Source organism: Tasmannia lanceolata, unplaced genomic scaffold, assembly GCF_043159265.1.
Source record: "Tasmannia lanceolata isolate RefF3 unplaced genomic scaffold, GAP_Taslan_0.1 ptg000037l, whole genome shotgun sequence".
Taxonomy (NCBI): Eukaryota; Viridiplantae; Streptophyta; class Magnoliopsida; order Canellales; family Winteraceae; genus Tasmannia; species Tasmannia lanceolata.
Window position 1 is genome coordinate 39,300,063 of NW_027518714.1, and position 18,940 is coordinate 39,319,002.

An 18,940-nucleotide genomic window follows, 5' to 3' on the forward strand; every position below is an offset into this window, starting at 1 on the left:
CCAGCTACAAGGGCATCCTCATTAGTGGAGGGAGAATGAGAATGAGAATGAGAATGAGAAATAAAAGAGATTGGGGTGTCAACAGTTTCTAGGTTTGAGAAAAGACGGGCGAGTGCCGAGCATCCTGTTCGAGCAGGAGAAGAGAGAGGAGGGAGGTAATAAGATCCTAATCTCCGTACAGGGGAATCAGATATGGAAGCTAGCTAGTCAATCATCTTGGCTGTTCCTTCTTCCTCTCTAGGTTATTTGATTTGATTTGGAGCCCTAAAAACGACCAAAACCCTCTTCTCCTTTTTCGCCGGCTGATCTACACGCTTCTATCGGCGGCGATTCCTCCCCAGAAGATATGCTCTATGACCCCCTCTTTTGATTCAAGATCCGAAATGTTCTGAGTCTCTTGGAGGAAGAGAAACCAGAGAAGAGGGTTTTATGGGTTTGGTTCAAGCTGTTTGGTGGCCATGAATGGCTCTTTTCACAAAGGGTCAAGAGGCTATGGGAGATCGAGAATGGGTTCGAGTCATGGATAGAGGCGAATGGCAATTTTGGGGTTTGTGTTAGGGTATGTAAAAGGTGGGTTTTTTAGCTTGAAGGAACGAAGGGCATGAGGTTTTGGATCTGATTTGGGGTGGTTTTGTTACAGAGATTTGGGCATTTTTTATGGAGGCTTGGATCTGTGATGAGGCATGGACAAGGGAAAAGAGGGTTAGATTTGGGCAATATCTGTGAGTTTGGCTGAAATTTGCTGCAGGGATTTGGGTTATAAGGGTTTGAATTTGTTTGTATCAAAGCTCCGTTTAGATCAGCCATGGATGCCCTCGGATCAGCAGCCATGGATGCTCACGGTCTGTCATCTCTTGATGGTTCTGATGGGGATTCCCTTCCTCATCAGTTTGGAGGTTTAACCAACTGGTCACCGGGGCTTCATCTTGTTCAGGAAAAGGGCGGGGCCATGAAAATCAACTCTGAAGAGGAGTTGGCACAGTTATGCAGCTCCTCCAAATCTGACCTTCCTCAACTGGTAAAGCTCAAAATTGACTACACGCCCTCCCCATCTAGGTCTCTTCAAAAGCTTCGTACCCAAATTTCTAATGGGGAGCTTAATTGCATTCAAGCGTCAGTTCATGAGAAAATGCAATTTTTAAAAGCTGTTGATAAGGAGATTCATCTGTCTTCCTCCTCAACTAAGAAAAAGAAAGGTGCGAAAAAGTCAAGGAAATTGGCGAAATCCCATATTAAGCAGCTCATTGAAGATGGAGAAGACATTTTCGCCTCTTTCGATGACCGTTTGAAGCATCTCCTGGGGAGAACCAAATCTTCCATTTCTGAAGAGGAATTCTGCATTCAGCACTCTGAAAATCCATCTTCCGAAGAAGATCGCGAAACCGCCATCCTGGAAAACCAGCAGTTTTTTGTTACTGCTGATGGGAAGATGGAGCAGTGCTTTCCCTCTCTTGTCACCTGCACGCCCTCTCCTCCATTCAATGCAGCCCCCAATATTGACTTGTCTGCATTAAAAGTCTTGGGAGGCAAAGATGGAAAGGCCAGCTACCTCCTTTCCTTGGGAAAAGAAGCAAATGGTCGTGCTCCCTCTTGTGTGCATCATGCTAGTGGGCCATGCCTGCTCAGTAAACCTGCAGCCTCAGACACTCGGCTCCTTGACAGCACCTTTGGAGCCTCGGTTTCTTCATTTCCTTTGGACGCTGATGGTCTCTTGAAAGACCCAATTGCTTCCCACCCTATAGCTAGCAGCTCCTACCCTTTGATTTCTTCTAACTTCGATCAGAGAAGGGATCTTCCAATCTCTGCGCCGAATCCAAGGAACTCCATTCTTGCTCCCGGAAACAGTAAGAATCTGACTCTAAAGCCACCCAGTTCTACCCCAAATCAATGGAAAAAATTGTTCTCAAACCATGACCAAGGAACTGTGCCCACAAAGTTAGATCTCATCACCCCTGCCGCCGAAGAACAAGAAAATTTGAAGATTCATTTTAATGATGATGAGACCCTGGAAACTGAAGCTAAATGGGCGAATTGTCTGGTTGGGTATTTTATTGGCAGACGACCCTTCTTCATTTCCCTTCGCGAATCTCTCTTGCGAAGATGGCAGATCTCCGGAAATCTACAAATGTACTACCTTGATCATGGTTTTATCATATTCAAATTCTCTTCTGCACCCGATTGCACCCGAATACTTGAAGAAGCTGGGCAACATTATGGAGGCAGACCCTTGATCCTTCAAAGGTGGGATCCGGATTCCTCTTTGCATAAGAAGCAACTTCCTGACATTCCCATTTGGGTAAGGCTCCCGGGGCTTCATCTAAAGTTTTGGTCCCAGCATTGTCTAAGTAGAATCGCTAGTTTGATAGGTAAACCTCTGTACATGGATACCCAAACAGCAGAAGCTACTCGGCTTAATTACGCCAGAATGTGCATTCAAATCAGTGCTAAACAAGTCCTCCCATCCTCTATCACTCTCAAAACCTCCTCCAAAGAAATTATCCAACCCATACTTTATGATTGGAAGCCGAAGGCTTGCACAAATTGTTGGGATTTTAGTCATTGCTTGGAAGATTGCCCTGTTTCCATTCCAACCCATTCTAGGAAGGAATGGAGACCTGTTTCCAGAGTTGTTGAGGGTGTACGGAGTAGTCCCATAATTCCAGCTCTTCCTGAATCTGATCCTATGATTGGGTCTAAAGTTCTCAAAGACAATATCCTTTCAGCTCGAAATGAAGAATTTGCCCAAGTTAACAGTTATGCGTCCTTAGCAAATTCGGAAGAGGTTTTTGATGGGAAGGATTCATTGGCATGCCTCTCAAAAGAAGACCCAGGTAAGGGCATTGTCTCCTCTCCCTCCACATCTGAGGGAGGATCTTGGCAAACCATTTCAAAGAAGAAAGGAAAAGCTTCACCACCACCCCCTTCTCTGCCAGGCCAAAGAATCCCCTTCAAAGGGCTCATCCCCGGATCTTACAAGTCCTAAGTGGGGTCTGGACCTCTTGCTTTTGGGTTCGTGTCCCCTCTGTTTGCTGTTGGGCTTTGAAAAAATAGAAAGCTTCTTATTTTAGAAACATTATAAAACATCCATCTTTTGGACATAAGAAACCCTAGATATGGTGTCAAGGAGTTTTTTGCCATGTTTTAAGATTAGGATGAGAGGGTATTGAATAAATAGTTGCTGAAGGATAGAGATTGAAGAAATAAAAAGTTTCTTATTTTAGAAACTTTATAAATATCATTCTTTTACTTTTTGTAAGCCCTAGATATGGTGTCGAAGTGCTTTCAGCTAAGTTTTGAGATGAGGATTAGGTGGTATTGAATCATAGATTTAGTTGATGAAGGATGGAGAATGAGAAATTACAAAGTTTCTTATTTTAGAAACTTTATAAAACATCCATCTTTTAGACATAGAAAACCATAGATGTGGTGTAAAGAAGCTTTTAGCCAAGTTTGTAGAAGAGGATGAGATGGTATTGAATCTTAGATTTAGTTGATAGAGGATATTGAATTAAAAAATAGAAAGTTTCTTATTTTAGAAACTCTAAAACATCCATCTTTTAGACATAAGAGACCCTGGAGATGGTGTCAAAGAGCTTTTAGCCAAGTTTTGGGATGATGATGAGATGGTTTTAAATCTTAGATTTAGTTGATGGAAGATGGAGATTGAAAAAGTAGAAAGTTTCTTGTTTTAGAAACTTTATAAAATATCCATCTTTTAGACATAGGAAATCCTAGAGATGGTGTTAAGGAGCTTTCAGTCAAGTTTTGAGATGAGGATGTGATGGTATTGGATCATCGATTTTGTTGATAAAGGATGGAGATTGAAAAAATAGAAAGTTTATATAACATCCATCGTTTAGACGTAGCTGACCTTAGAGATGGTGTCAATGAGCTTTTAGCCAAGTTTTGGATTGATGATGAGATGGTATTGAATCTTAGATTTAGCAGATGAAGTATGGATATTGAAAAATTAGAAAGTTTCTTATTAAAGAAACTTTATAAAACATCCAACTTTTAGACATTGGAAACTCGAGAGATGGTGTCAATGAGCTTTTAGCAAAGTTTTGAGATGAGAATGAGAGGGTACTGAATCTTAGATTTAGTTGCTGAATGATGGAGATTGAAAGAAAAAAAGGTTTCCTATTTTAGAAACTTCATAAAACATCAAACTTTTATACTTAGTAAACCCTAGAGATGGTGTCATAGAGCTTTTTAACAACATTTTGAGATTAGGATTAGATGGTATTAAATCTTAGATTTGGTTGATGAAAGATGGAGATTGAAGAAATAGAAAGTTTATTATTTTAGAAACTTTATAAAACATCCATCTTTTAGACGTGAGAAATCCTCGAGATAGTGTTAGTAAGCTTTTTGCCAAGTTTTGAGATCAGGACGAGTTGGTATTGAATCTTAGATTTAGTTGATAAAGTAAGAAGATTGAAAAAATAAAAAGTTTCTTATTTTAGAAACTTTTCAAAACATCAATTTTTAGCCATAAGAGACCCTAGAGATGGTGTAAAGGAGCTTTTAGCCATGTTTTGAGGTGAGGATGAGATGGTATTAAAACTTAGATTTAGTTGATTAATGACCACCTTTTATGGTATTAAAAACCTGGAGTTGATGTTAACCAACTTCTAGCCACATTTTGGGTTGAGAATCAGAGGGTATTGAATCTTAGATTTAGCTGATGAAGGATGGAGATTGAAAAAATAGAAAGCTTCCCATTTTAAAAACTTTATAAAACATCCATCTTTTGGACATAAGAAACCCTACAGATGGTGTCAAGGAGTTTTTCCAAGTTTTAAGATTAGGACGAGAGGGTATTGAATCTTCGATTTAGTTGCTGAAGGATAGAGATTGAAGAAATAAAAAGTTTCTGATTTTAGAAACTTTATAAATATCAATCTTTTACTTTTTGTAAATATGGTGTCGAAGTGCTTTCAACTAAGTTTTGAGATGAGGATTAGGTGGTATTGAATCATAGATTTAGTTGATGAATGATGGAGATTGAAAAATTACAAAGTTTCGTATTTTAGAAACGTTATAAAACATCCATCTTTTAGACATAGAAAACCCTAGATGTGTTGTAAAGAAGCTTTTAGCGATGTTTGTAGAAGAGGATGAGATGATATTGAATCTTAGATTTAGTTGATAGAGGATATTGAATTAAAAAATATAAAGTTTCTTATTTTAGAAACTCTAAACATTCCACCAGTTAGACATAAGAGACCCTGGAGATGGTGTCAAAGAGCTTTTAGCCAAGTTTTGGGATGATGATGAGATGGTTTTAAATCTTAGATTTAGTTGATGGAAGATGGAGATTGAAAAAGTAGAAAGTTTCTTGTTTTAGAAACTTTATAAAATATCCATCTTTTAGACAAAGGAAATCCTAGAGATGGTGTTAAAGAGCTTTCAGTCAAGTTTTGAGATGAGGATGTGATGGTACTGGATCTTGGATTTTGTTGATAAACGATGGAGATTGAAAAAATAGAAAGTTTATATAACATCCATCGTTTAGACATAGCTGACCCTAGAGATGGTGTCAATGAGCTTTTAGCCAAGTTTTGGATTGATGATGAGATGGTATTGAATCTTAGATTTAGCTGATGAAGGATGGAGATTGAAAAAATAGAAAGTTTCTTATTTTAGAAACTTTATAAAACATCCATCTTTGAGACATTGGAAACTCGAGAGATTGTGTAAATGTGCTTTTAGCAAAGTTCTGAGATGATAATGAGAGGGTACTGAATCTTAGATTTAGTTGCTGAATGATGGAGATTAAAAGAAAAAAAAGTTTCCTATTTTAGAAACTTTATAAAACATCAAACTTTTATACTTAGTACACCCTAGAGTTGGTGTCAAAGAGCTTTTAGCAACATTTATTAGATGGTATTGAATCTTAGATTTAGTTGATGAAAGATGGAGATTGAAGAAATAGAAAGTTTATGATTTTCGAAACTTTATAAAACATCCATCTTTTAGACGTGGGAAATCCTCGAGATAGTGTTAATAAGCTTTTTGCCAAGTTTTGAGATCAGGACTAGATGGTATTGAATCTTAGATTTAGTTGATAAAGTAAGAAGATTGAAAAAATAGAAAGTTTCTTATTTTAGAAACTTTTCAAAACATCAATTTTTAGCCATAGGAGACCCTAGAGATGGGGTGAAGGAGCTTTTAGCCATGTTTTGAGGTTAGGATGAGATGGTATTGAAACTTAGATTTAGTTGATGAAGGACAACCTTTTATGGTATTGAAACCCTAGAGGTGATGTCAACCAACTTCTAGCCACGTTTTGGGTTGCGAATCAGAGGGTATTAAATATTAGATTTAGCTGATGAAGGGTGGAGATTGAAAAAAATAGAAAGCTTCTTATTTTAGAAACTTTATAAAACATACATCTTTTGGACATAAGAAACCCTAGAGATGGTGTTAAGGAGTTTTTTGCCAAGTTTTAAGATTAGGATGAGAGGGTATTGAATCTTAGATTTAGTTGCTGAAGGATAGAGATTGAAGAAATAAAAAGTTTCTTATTTTAGAAACTTTATAAATATCATTCTTTTACTTTTTGAAAACCCTAGATATGGTGTGGATGTGCTTTCAGCTAAGTTTTGAGATGAGGATTAGGTGGTATTGAATCATAGATTTAGTTGATGAAGGATGGAGATTGAAAAATTACAAAGTTTCTTTTTTAGAAACTTTATAAAACATCCATCTTTTAGACATAGAAAACCATAGATGTGGTGTAAAGAAGCTTTTATCCAAGTTTGAAGAAGAGGATGAGATGGTATTGAATTTTAGATTTAGTTGATAGAGGATATTGAATTAAAAAATAGAAAGTTTCTTATTTTCGAAACTCTAAATCATCCATCTTTTAGACATAAGAGACCCTAGAGATGGTGTCAAAGAGCTTTTAGCCAAGTTTTGGGATGATGATGAGATTGTTTTAAATCTTAAATTTAGTTGATGGGAGATGTAGATTGAAAAAGTAGAAAGTTTCTTGTTTTAGAAACTTTATAAAATATCAATCTTTTAGACATAGGAAATCCTAGAGGATGTGTTAAGGAGCTTTCAGTCAAGTTTTGAGATGAGGATGTGATGGTATTGGATCCTGGATTTTGTTGATAAAGGAGGGAGATTGAAAAAATATAAAGTTTATATAACATCCATCGTTTTGGATTGATGATGAGATGGTATTGAATCTTTGATTTAGCTGATGAAGGATGGAGATTGAAAAAATAGAAAGTTTCTTATTTTAGAAACTTTATAAAACATCAATCTTTTAGACATTGGAAACTCGAGAGATGGTGCTAAGGAGCTTTTAGCAAAGTTTTGAGATGAGAATTAGAGGGTATTGGATCTCAGATTTAGTTGCTGAATAATGGAGATTGAAAGAAAAAAAGTTTCCTATTTTAGAAACTTTATAAAACATCAAACTTTTATACTTAGTAAACCCTAGAGATGGTGTCAAAGAGCTTGTAGCAACTTTTTGAGATGACGATTAGATGGTATTGAATCTTAGATTTAGTTGATGAAGGATGGAGATTGAAGAAATAGAAAGTTTATTATTTTCGAAACTTTATAAAACATCCATCTTTTAGACGTGAGAAATCCTCGAGATAGTGTTAATAAGCTTTTTGCCAAGTTTTGAGATCAGGACGAGATGGTCTTGAATCTTAGATTTAGTTGATAAAGTAAGAAGATTGAAAAAATATAAAGTTTCTTATTTTAGAAACTTTTCAAAACAACAATTTTTAGCCATAGGAGACCCTAGAGATGGTGTCAAGGAGCTTTTAGCCATGTTTTGAGGTGAGGATGAGATGGTATTAAAACTTAGATTTAGTTGATGAATGACCACCTTTTATGGTATTGAAACCCTAGAGATGATGTCGACCAACTTCTAGGCACGTTTTGGGTTGAGAATCAGAGGGTATTGAATCTTAGATTTAGCATATGAAGGATGGAGATTGAAAAAATAGAAAGCTTCTTATTCTAGAAACTTTATAAAACATCCATCTTTTGGATATAAGAAACCCTAGAGATGGTGTCAAGGGGTTTTTTGCTAAGTTTTAAGATTAGGATGAGGGAGAGTATTGAATCTTAGATTTAGTTGCTGAAGGATAGAGATTGAAGAAATAAAAAGTTTCTTATTTTAGAAACTTTATAAAACATCCATCTTTTAGACGTGGGAAATCCTCGAGATAGTGTTAATAAGCTTTTTGCCAAGTTTTGAGATCAGGACGAGATGGTATTGAATCTTAGATTTAGTTGATAAAGGAAGAAGATTGAAAAAATAGAAAGTTTCTTATTTTAGAAACTTTTTAAAACGTCAATTTTTTGCCATAGCAGACCCTAGAGATGGGGTCAAGGAGCTTTTAGGCATGTTTTGAGGTGAGGATGAGATGGTATTGAAACTTAGATTTAGTTGATGAAGGACCACCTTTTATGGTATTGAAACCCTAGAGATGATGTCAACCAACTTCTAGCCACGTTTTGGGTTGGGAATCAGAGGGTATTGAATCTTAGATTTAGCTGATGAAGGATGGAGATTGAAAAAATAGAAAGCTACTTATTTTAGAAACATTATAAAACATAAATCTTTTGGACATAAGAAACTCGAGAGATGGTGTGAAGGAGCTTTTAGCAAAGTTTTGAGATGAGAATGAGAGGGTACTGAATCTTAAATTTAGTTGCTGAATGATGGAGATTGAAAGAAAAAAAAGTTTTCTATTTTAGAAACTTTATAAAACATCAAACTTTTATAATTAGTAAACCTTAGAGATGGTGTCAAAGAGATTTTAGCAACATTTTGAGATGGGGATTAGATGGTTTTGAATCTTAGATTTAGTAGATGAAGGATGGAGATTGAAGAAATAGAAAGTTTATTATTTTAGAAATTTTATAAAACATCCATCTTTTAGACGTGGGAAAGCCTCGAGATAGTGTTAATAAGCTTTTTCCAAGTTTTGAGATCAGGACGAGATGGTATTAAATCTTAGATTTTGTTGATAAAGTAAGAAGATTGAAAAAATATAAAGTTTCTTATTTTAGAAAATTTTCAAAAGATCAATTTTTAGCCATATGAGATCCTAGAGATGGGATGAAGGAGCTTTTAGCCATGTTTTGAGGTGAGGATGAGATGGTATTGAAACTTAGATTTAGTTGATGAAGGACCACCTTTTATGTTATTGAAACCCTAGAGATGATGTCAACCAACTTCTAGCCACGTTTTGGGTTGAGAATCAGAGGGTATTGAACCTTAGATTTAGCTGATGAAGAATGGAGATTGAAAAAATAGAAAGCTTCTTATTTTAGTAACTATATAAAACATCCATCTTTTGGACATAAGAAACCCTAGAGATGGTGTCAAGGAGTGTTTTGCCAAGTTTTAAGATTAGGATGAGAGAGTATTGAATCTTAGATTTAGTTGCTGAAAGGTAGAGATTGAAGAAATAAAAAGTTTCAAATTTTAGAAACTTTATAAATATCAATCTTTTACTTTTTGTAAACCCTAGATATGGTGTCAAAGTGCTTTTAGCTAAGTTTTGAGATGAAGATTAGGTGATATTGAATCATAGATTTAGTTGATGAAGGATGGAGATTGAAAATTACAAAGTTTCTTATTTTAGAAACTTTATAAAACATCCTTCTTTTAGGCATAGAAAACCCTAGATGTGGTGTAAAGAATCTTTTAGCCAGGTTTGTAGAAGAGGATGAGATGGTATTGAATCTTAGATTTAGTTGATAGAGGATATTGAATTAAAAAATAGAAAGTTTCTTATTTTAGAAACTCTAAATCATCCATCTTTTAGACATAAGAGACCCTGGAGATGGTGTCAAAGAGCTTTTAGCCATGTTTTTGGATGATGATGAGATGGTTTTAAATCTTAGATTTAGTTGATGGAAGATGGAGATTGAAAAAGTAGAAAGTTTCTTGTTTTAGAAACTTTATAAAATATCCATCTTTTAGACATAGGAAATTGTAGAGATGGTCTTAAGGGGCTTTCAGTCAAGTTTTGAGATGAGGATGTGATGATATTGGATCTTGGATTTTGTTGATAAAGATGGAGATTGAAAAAATAGAAAGTTTATATAACATCCATCGTTTAGACATAGCTGACCCTAAAGATGGTGTCAATGAGCTTTTAGCCAAGTTTTGGTTTGATGATGAGATGGTATTAAATCTTAGATTTAGCTGATGAATGATGAAGATTGAAAAAATAGAAAGTTTCTTATTTTAGAAACTTTATAAAACATTCATCTTTTAGACATTGGAAACTCGAGAGATGGTGACAAGGACCTTTTAGCAAAGTTTTGAGATGAGAATGAGAGGGTACTGAATCTTAGATTTAGTTGCTGAATGATGGAGATTGAAAGAAAAAAAAGTTTCCTATTTTAGAAACTTTATAAAAAATCAAACTTTTATACTTAGTAAACCGTAGAGATAGTGTCCAAGTGCTTTTAGCAACATTTTGAGATGAGGATTAGATGGGATTGAATCTTAGATTTAGTTGATGAAGGATGGAAATTGAAGAAATAGAAAGTTTATTATTTTAGAAACTTTATAAAACATCCATCTTTTAGACGTGGGAAATCCTCGAGATAGTGCTAATAAGCTTTTTGCCAAGTTTTGAGATCGGGACGAGATGGTATTGAATCTTAGATTTAGTGGATAAAGTAAGAAAATTGAAAAAATAAAAAGTTACTTATTTTAGAAACTTTTCAAAACATCAATTTTTAGCCATAGGAGACCCTAGAGATGGGGTCAAGGAGCTTTTAGCCATGTTTTGAGGTGAGGATGAGATGGTATTGAAACTTAGATTTAGTTGATGAAGGACCACCTTTTACGGTATTGAAACCCTAGAGATGATGTCAACCAACTTCTAGCCACATTTTGGGTTGAGAATCAGAGGGTAGTGAATCTTTGATTTGGCTGATCAAGGATGGAGTTTGAAAAAATTGAAAGCTTCTTATTTTAGAAACTTTATAAAACATCCATCTTTTGGACATAAGAAACCGTAGATATGGTGTCAAGGAGTTTTTTGCCAAGTTTTAAGATTAGGATGAGAGGGTATTGAATGTTAGATTTAGTTGCTGAAGGATAGAGATTGAAGAAATAAAAAGTTTCTTATTTTAGAAACTTTATAAATATCAATCTTTTACATTTTGTAAACCCTAAATATAGTGTCGAAGTGATTTTGGCTAAGTTTTGAGATTAGAATTAGATGGTACTGAATCATAGATTTAGTTGATGAAGGATGGAGATTGAAAAATTACAAAGTTTCTTATTTTAGAAACTTTATAAAACATCCATTTTTTAGACATGGAAAACCCTAGATGTGGTGTAAAGAAGTTTTTAGCCATATTTGTAGAAGAGGATGAGATGGTATTGAATCTTAGATTTAGTTGATAGAGGATATTGAATTAAAAAATAAAAAGTTTATTATTTTGGAAACTCTAAAACATCCATCTTTTAGACATAAGTGACCCTCGAGATGGTGTCAAAGTGCTTTTAGCAAAGTTTTGAGATGATCATGAGATGGTTTTAAATCTTAGATTTAGTTGATGGAAGATGGAGATTGAAAAAGTAGAAAGTTTCTTATTTTAGAAACTTTATAAAATATCCATCTTATAGACATAGGAAATCCTAGAGATGATTTTAAGGAGCTTTCAGTCAAGTTTTGAGATGAGGATGTGATGGTATTAGATCCTGGATTTTGTTGATAAAGGATGGAGATTGAAAAAATATAAAGTTTATATAACATCCATCGGTTAGACATATCTGACCCTAGAGATGAAGTCAATGAGCTTTTAGCCAAGTTTTTGATTGATGATGAGATGGTATTGAATCTTAGATTTAGCTGATGAAGGATGGAGATTAAAAAAATTGAAAGTTTCTTATTTTAGAAACTTTATAAAACATCCATCTTTTAGACATTTGAAACTCGAGAGATGGTGTTAAGGAGCTTTTAGCAAAGTTTTGAGATGAGAATGAGAGGGTACTAAATCTTACAATTACTTGCTGAATGATGGAGATTTAAAGAAAAAAAGTTTCTTATTTTGGAAACTTTATAAAACATCAAAGTTTTATACTTATTACACCCTGGAGATTGTGTCAAAGTGCTTTTAGTACCATTTTGAGATGAGGATTAGATGGTTTTGAATCTTAGATTAGGTGATAAAGGATGGAGATTGAAGAAATAGAAAGTTTATTAGTTTAGAAACTTTATAAAACATCCATCTTTTAGACGTGGGAAATCCTCGAGATAGTGTTAATAAGCTTTTTGCCAAGTTTTGAGATCAGGACCAGATGGTATTGAATCTTAGATTTAGTTGATAAAGTAAGAAGATTGAAAAAATAAAAAGTTTCTTATTTTAGAAACTTTTCAAAAAATCAATTTTTAGCCATAGGAGACCCTAGAGATGAGGTCAAGTAGCTTTTAGCCATGTTTTGAGGTGAGGATGAGATGGTATTGGAACTTATATTTAGTTGATGAAGGACCACATTTTATGGTATTGAAACCCTAGAGATGATGTCAACCAACTTCTAGCCACGTTTTGGGTTGAGAATCAGAGGGTATTGAATGTTAGATTTAGTTGATGAAGGATGGAGATTGAAAAAATAGAAAGCTTCTTATTTTTGAAACTTTATAAAACATCCATCTTTTGGACATAAGAAACCCTAGAGATGGTGTCAAGGAGTTTTTTGCCAAGTTTTAAGATTATGATGAGAGGGTATTAAATCTTAGATTTTGTTGCTGAAGGATAGAGATTGAAGAAATAAAAAGTTTCTTATTTTAGAAACTTTATAAATATCAATCTTTTACTTTTTATAAACCCTACATATGGTGTCGAAGTACTTTTAGCTAAGTTTTGAGATGAGGATTAGATGATATTGAATCATAGATTTAGTTGATGAAGGATGGACATTGAAAAATTATAAAGTTTCTTATTTTAGAAAATTTATAAATCATCAATCTTTTAGACATAAAAAATCCTAGATGTGGTGTAAAGAAGCTTTTAGCCAAGTTTGTAGAAGAGGATGAGATGGTATTGAATCTTAGATTTAGTTGATAGGGGATATTGAATTAAAAAATTGAAAGTTTCTTATTTTTGAAACTCTAAAACATCCTTCTTTTAGACATAAGAGACCCTGGAGATGGTGTCAAAGGGCTTTTAGCCAAGGTTTGGGATGATGATGAGATTGTTTTAAATCTTAGATTTAGTTGAAAGAAGATAGAGATTGAAAAAGTAGAAAGTTTCTTGTTTTAGAAACTTTTTAAAATATCAATCTTTTAAACATAGGAAATCCTAGAGATGGTGTTAAGGAGCTTTCAGTCAAGTTTTGAGATGAGGATGTGATGGTATTGGATCCTGGGTTTTGCTGATAAAGGAGGGAGATTGAAAAAATATAAAGTTTATATAACATCCATCGTTTAGACATAGCTGACCCTAGAGATATTGTCACTGAGCTTTTTGCCAAGTTTTGGAATGATGATGAGATGGTATTGAATCTTAGATTTAGCTGATGAAGCATTGAGATTGAAAAAATAGAAAGTTTCTTATTTTAGAAACTTTATAAAACATCAAACATTTATACTTAGTAAACCCTAGAGATGGTATCAAAGAGCTTGTAGCAACATTTTGAGATGACGATTAGATGGTATTGAATCTTAGATTTAGTTGATGAAGGATGGAGATTGAAGAAATAGAAAGTTTATTATTTTCGAAACTTTATAAAACATCCATCTTTTAGACGTGAGAAATCCTCGAGATATTGTTAATAAGCTTATTGCCAAGTTTTGAGATCAGGACGAGATGGTCTTGAATCTTAGATTCAGTTGATAAAGTAAGAAGATTGAAAAAATAGAAGACCCTAGAGATGGTGTCAAGGAGCTTTTAGCCATGTTTTGAGGTGAGGATGAGATGGTATTGAAACATAGATTTAGTTAATGAATGACCACCTTTTATGGTATTGAAACCCTAGAGATGATGTCGACCAACTTCTAGTCACGTTTTTGGTTGAGAATCAGAGGGTATTGAATCTTAGATTTAGCAGATGAAGGATGGAGATTGAAAAAATAGAAAGCTTCTTATTCTAGAAACTTTATAAAACATCCATCTTCTGGATATAAGAAACCCTAGAGATGGTGCAAGGAGTTTTTTGCCAAGTTTTAAGATTAGGATGAGGGAGAGTATTGAATCTTAGATTTAGTTGCTGAAGGATAGAGATTGAAGAAATAAAAATTTTCTTATTTTAGAAACTTTATAAATATCAATCTTTTACTTTTTGTAAACCCTAGATATGGTGTCGAAGTGTTGTTAACTAAGTTTTCAGATGAGGATTAGATGGTATTGAATCATAGATTTAGTTCATGAAGGATGGAGATTGTAAAATTACCAAGTTTCTTATTTTAGAAACTTTATAAAACATCAATCTTTTAGACATAAAAAAACCCTAAATGTGGTGTAAGGAAGCTTTTAGCCAAGTTTGTAGAAGAGGATGAGATGATATTGAATCTTAGATTTAGTTGATAGAGGATATTGAATTAAAAAATAGAAAGTTTCTTGTTTTAGAAACTCTAAAACATCCATCTTTTAGACATAAGAGACCCTGGAGATGGTGTCAAAGAGCTTTTAGCCAAGTTTTGGGATGATGATGATATGGTTTTAAATCTTAGATTTAGTTGATGGAAGATGGACAATGAAAAAGTAGAAAGTTTCTTGTTTTAGAAACTTTATAAAATATTCTTCTTTTAGACATAGGAAATCCTAGAGATGGTGTTAAGGAGCTTTCAGTCAAGTTTTGAGATGAGGATGTGATGGTATTAGATCCTGGATTTTGTCTATAAAGGATGGATATTGAAAAAATATAAAGTTTATATAACATCCATCGTTTAGACATAACTGACCCTAGAGATGGTGTCAATGAGCTTTTAGCTAAGTTTTGGATTGATGATGAGATGGTATTCAATCTTAGATTTAGCTGATAAAGGATGGAGATTGAAAAAATCGAAAGTTTCTTATTTTAGAAACTTTATAAAATATCCATCTTTTAGACATTGGAAACTCGAGAGATTGTGTCAAGGAGCTTTTAGCGAAGTTTTGAGATGAGAATGAGAGGGTACTAGATCTCAGATTTAGTTGCTAAATGATGGAATTTGAAAGAAAAAAAGTTTCCTATTTGAGAAACTTTATAAAAGATCAAACTTTTATACTTAGTAAACCCTAGAGATGGTGTCAAAGAGCTTTTAGCAACATTTTGAGATGAGGATTATATGGTATTAAATCTTAGATTTAGTTGATGAAGGATGGAGATTGAAGAAATAGAAAGTTTATTATTTTAGAAACTTTATAAAACATCCATCTTTTAGACGTGGGAAATCCTCGAGATAGTGTTAATAAGCTTTTTGCCAAGTTTTGAGATCAGGACGAGATGGTCTTGAATCTTAGATTTAGTTGATAAAGTAAGAAGATTGAAAAAATAGAAAGTTTCTTATTTTAGAAACTTTTCAAAACATCAATTTTTAGCCATAGGAGACCCTAGAGAAGGTGTCAAGGAGCTTTTAGCCATGTTTTGAGGTGAGGATGAGATGGTATTGAAACTTAGATTTAGTTGATGAAGGACCACCTTTTATGGTATTGAAACCCTAGAGATGATATCGACCAACTTCTAGTCACGTTTTGGGTTGAGAATCAGAGGGTATTGAATCTTAGATTTAGCAGATGAAGGATGGAGATTGAAAAAATAGAAAGCTTCTTATTCTAGAAACTTTATAAAACATCCATCTTTTGGATATAAGAAACTCTAGAGATGGTGTCAAGGAGTTTTTTGCCAAGTTTTAAGATTAGGATGAGGGAGAGTACTGAATCTTAGATTTAGTTGCTAAAGGATAGAGATTGAAGAAATAAAAAGTTTCTTATTTTAGAAACTTTATAAATATCAATCTTTTACTTTTTGTAAACCCTAGATATGGCGTCGAAGTGTTGTTAACTAAGTTTTGAGATGAGGATTAGATGGTATTGAATCATAGATTTAGTTGATGAGGGATGGAGATTGTAAAATTACAAAGTTTATTATTTTAGAAACTTTATAAAACATCAATCTTTTAGACATAAAAAAACCCTAAATGTGGTGTAAAGAAGCTTTTAGCCAAGTTTGTAGAAGAGGATGAGATGGTATTGAATCTTAGATTTAGTTGATAGAGGATATTGAATTAAAAAATAGAAAGTTTCTTGTTTTAGAAACTCTAAAACATCAATCTTTTAGACATAAGAGACCCTGGAGATGGTGTCAAAGGGCTTTTAGCCAAGTTTTGGGATGATGATGAGATGGTTTTAAATCTTAGATTTAGTTGATGGAAGATGGAGAATGAAAAAGTAGAAAGTTTCTTGTTTTACAAACTTTATTAAATATCCTTCTTTTAGACATAGGAAATCCTAGAGATGGTGTTAAGGAGCTTTCAGTCAAGTTTTGAGATGAGGATGTGATGGTATTAGATCCTGGATTTTGTTGATAAAGGATGGAGATTGAAAAAATATAAAGTTTATATAACATCCATCGTTTAGACATAACTGACCCTAGAGATGGTGTCAATGAGGTTTTAGCAAAGTTTTGGATTGATGATAAGATGGTATTGAATCTTAGATTTAGCTGATGAAGGATGGAGATTGAAAAAATAGAAAGTTTCTTATTTTAGAAACTTTATAAAATATCCATCTTTTAGACATTGGAAACTCGAGATATTGTGTCAAGGAGCTTTTAGCAAAGTTTTGAGATGAGAATGAGAGGGTACTAGATCTCAGATTTAGTTGCTGAATGATGGAGATTGAAAGAAAAAAAAGTTTCCTATTTTAGAAACTTTATAAAAGATCAAACTTTTATACTTAGTAAACCCTAGAGATGGTGTCAAAGAGCTTTTAACAACATTTTGAGATGAGGATTAGATGGTATTGAATCTTAGATATAGTTGATGAAGGATGAAGATTGAAGAAATAGAAAGTTCATTATTTTAGAAACTTTATAAAACATCCATCTTTTAGACGTGGGAAATCCTCGAGATAGTGTTAATAAGCTTTTTGCCAAGTTTTGAGATCAAGACGAGATGGTATTGAATCTTAGATTTAGTTGATAAAGTAAGAAGATTCAAAAAATAGAAAGTTTCTTATTTTAAAAACTTTTCAAAACATCAATTTTTAGCAATAAGAGACCCTAGAGTTAGTGTCAAGGAGCTTTTAGCCATGTTTTGAGGTGAGGATGAGATGGTATTGAAACTTATATTTAGTTGATGAAGGACCAACTTTTATGGTATTAAAACGTAGAGATCAGTCAACCAACTTCTAGCCACGTTTTGGGTTGAGAATCAGAGGGTATTGAATCTTAGATTTAGCAGATGAAGGATGGAGATTGAAAAAGTAGAAAGCTTCTTATTCTAGAAACTTTATAATACATCCATCTTTTGGATATAAGAAACTCTAGAGATGGTGTCAAGGAGTTTTTTGCCAAGTTATAAGATTAGGATGATGGAGAGTATTGAATCTTAGATTTAGTTGCTGAGGATAGAGATTGAAGAAATAAAAAGTTTCTTATTTTAGAAACTTTATAAATATCAATCTTTTACTTTTTGTAAACCCTAGATATGGCGTCGAAGTGTTGTTAACTAAGTTTTGAGATGAGGATTAGATGGTATTGAATCATAGATTTAGTTGATGAGGGATGGAGATTGTAAAATTACAAAGTTTATTATTTTAGAAACTTTATAAAACATCAATCTTTTAGACATAAAAAAACCCTAAATGTGGTGTAAAGAAGCTTTTAGCCAAGTTTGTAGAAGAGGATGAGATGGTATTGAATCTTAGATTTAGTTGATAGAGGATATTGAATTAAAAAATAGAAAGTTTCTTGTTTTAGAAACTCTAAAACATCCATCTTTTAGACATAAGAGACCCTGGAGATGGTGTCAAAGAGCTTTTAGCCAAGTTTTGGGATGATGATGAGATGGTTTTAAATCTTAGATTTAGTTGATGGAAGATGGAGAATGAAAAAGTAGAAAGTTTCTTGTTTTAGAAACTTTATAAAATATCCTTCTTTTAGACATATGAAATCCTAGAGATGGTGTTAAGGAGCTTTCAGTCAAGTGTTGAGATGAGGATGTGATGGTATTAGATCCTGGATTTTGTTGATAAATGATGGAGATTGAAAAAATATAAAGTTTATATAACATCCATCGTTTAGACATAACTGACTCTAGAGATGGTGTCAATGAGCTTTTAGCGAAGTTTTGGATTGATGATGAGATGGTACTGAATCTTAGATTTAGCTGATGAAGCATGGAGATTGAAAAAATAGAAAGTTTCTTATTTTAGAAACTTTATAAAATATCAATCTTTTAGACATTGGAAACTCGAGATATTGTGTCAAGGAGCTTTTAGGAAAGTTTTGAGATGAGAATGAGAGGGTACTAGATCTCAGATTTAGTTGCTGAATGATGGAGATTGAAAGAAAAAAAAGTTTCCTATTTTAGAAACTTTATAAAAGATCAAACTTTTATGCTTAGTAAACCCTAGAGATGGTGTCAAAGAGCTTTTAGCAACATTTTGAGATGAGGATTAGATGGTATTGAAACTTAGATTTAGTTGATGAAGGATGAAGATTGAAGAAATAGAAAGTTTATTATTTTAGAAACTTTATAAAACATCAATCTTTTAGACGTGGGAAATCGTCCAGATACTATTAATAAGCTTTTTTCCATGTTTTGAGATCAGGACGAGATGGTATTGAATCTTAGATTTAGTTGATAAAGTAAGAAGATTGAAAAAATAGAAAGTTTCTTATTTTAAAAACTTTTCAAAACATCAATTTTTAGCCATAGGAGACCCTAGAGTTGGTGTCAAGGAGCTTTTAGCCATGTTTTGAGGTGAGGATGAGATGGTATTGAAACTT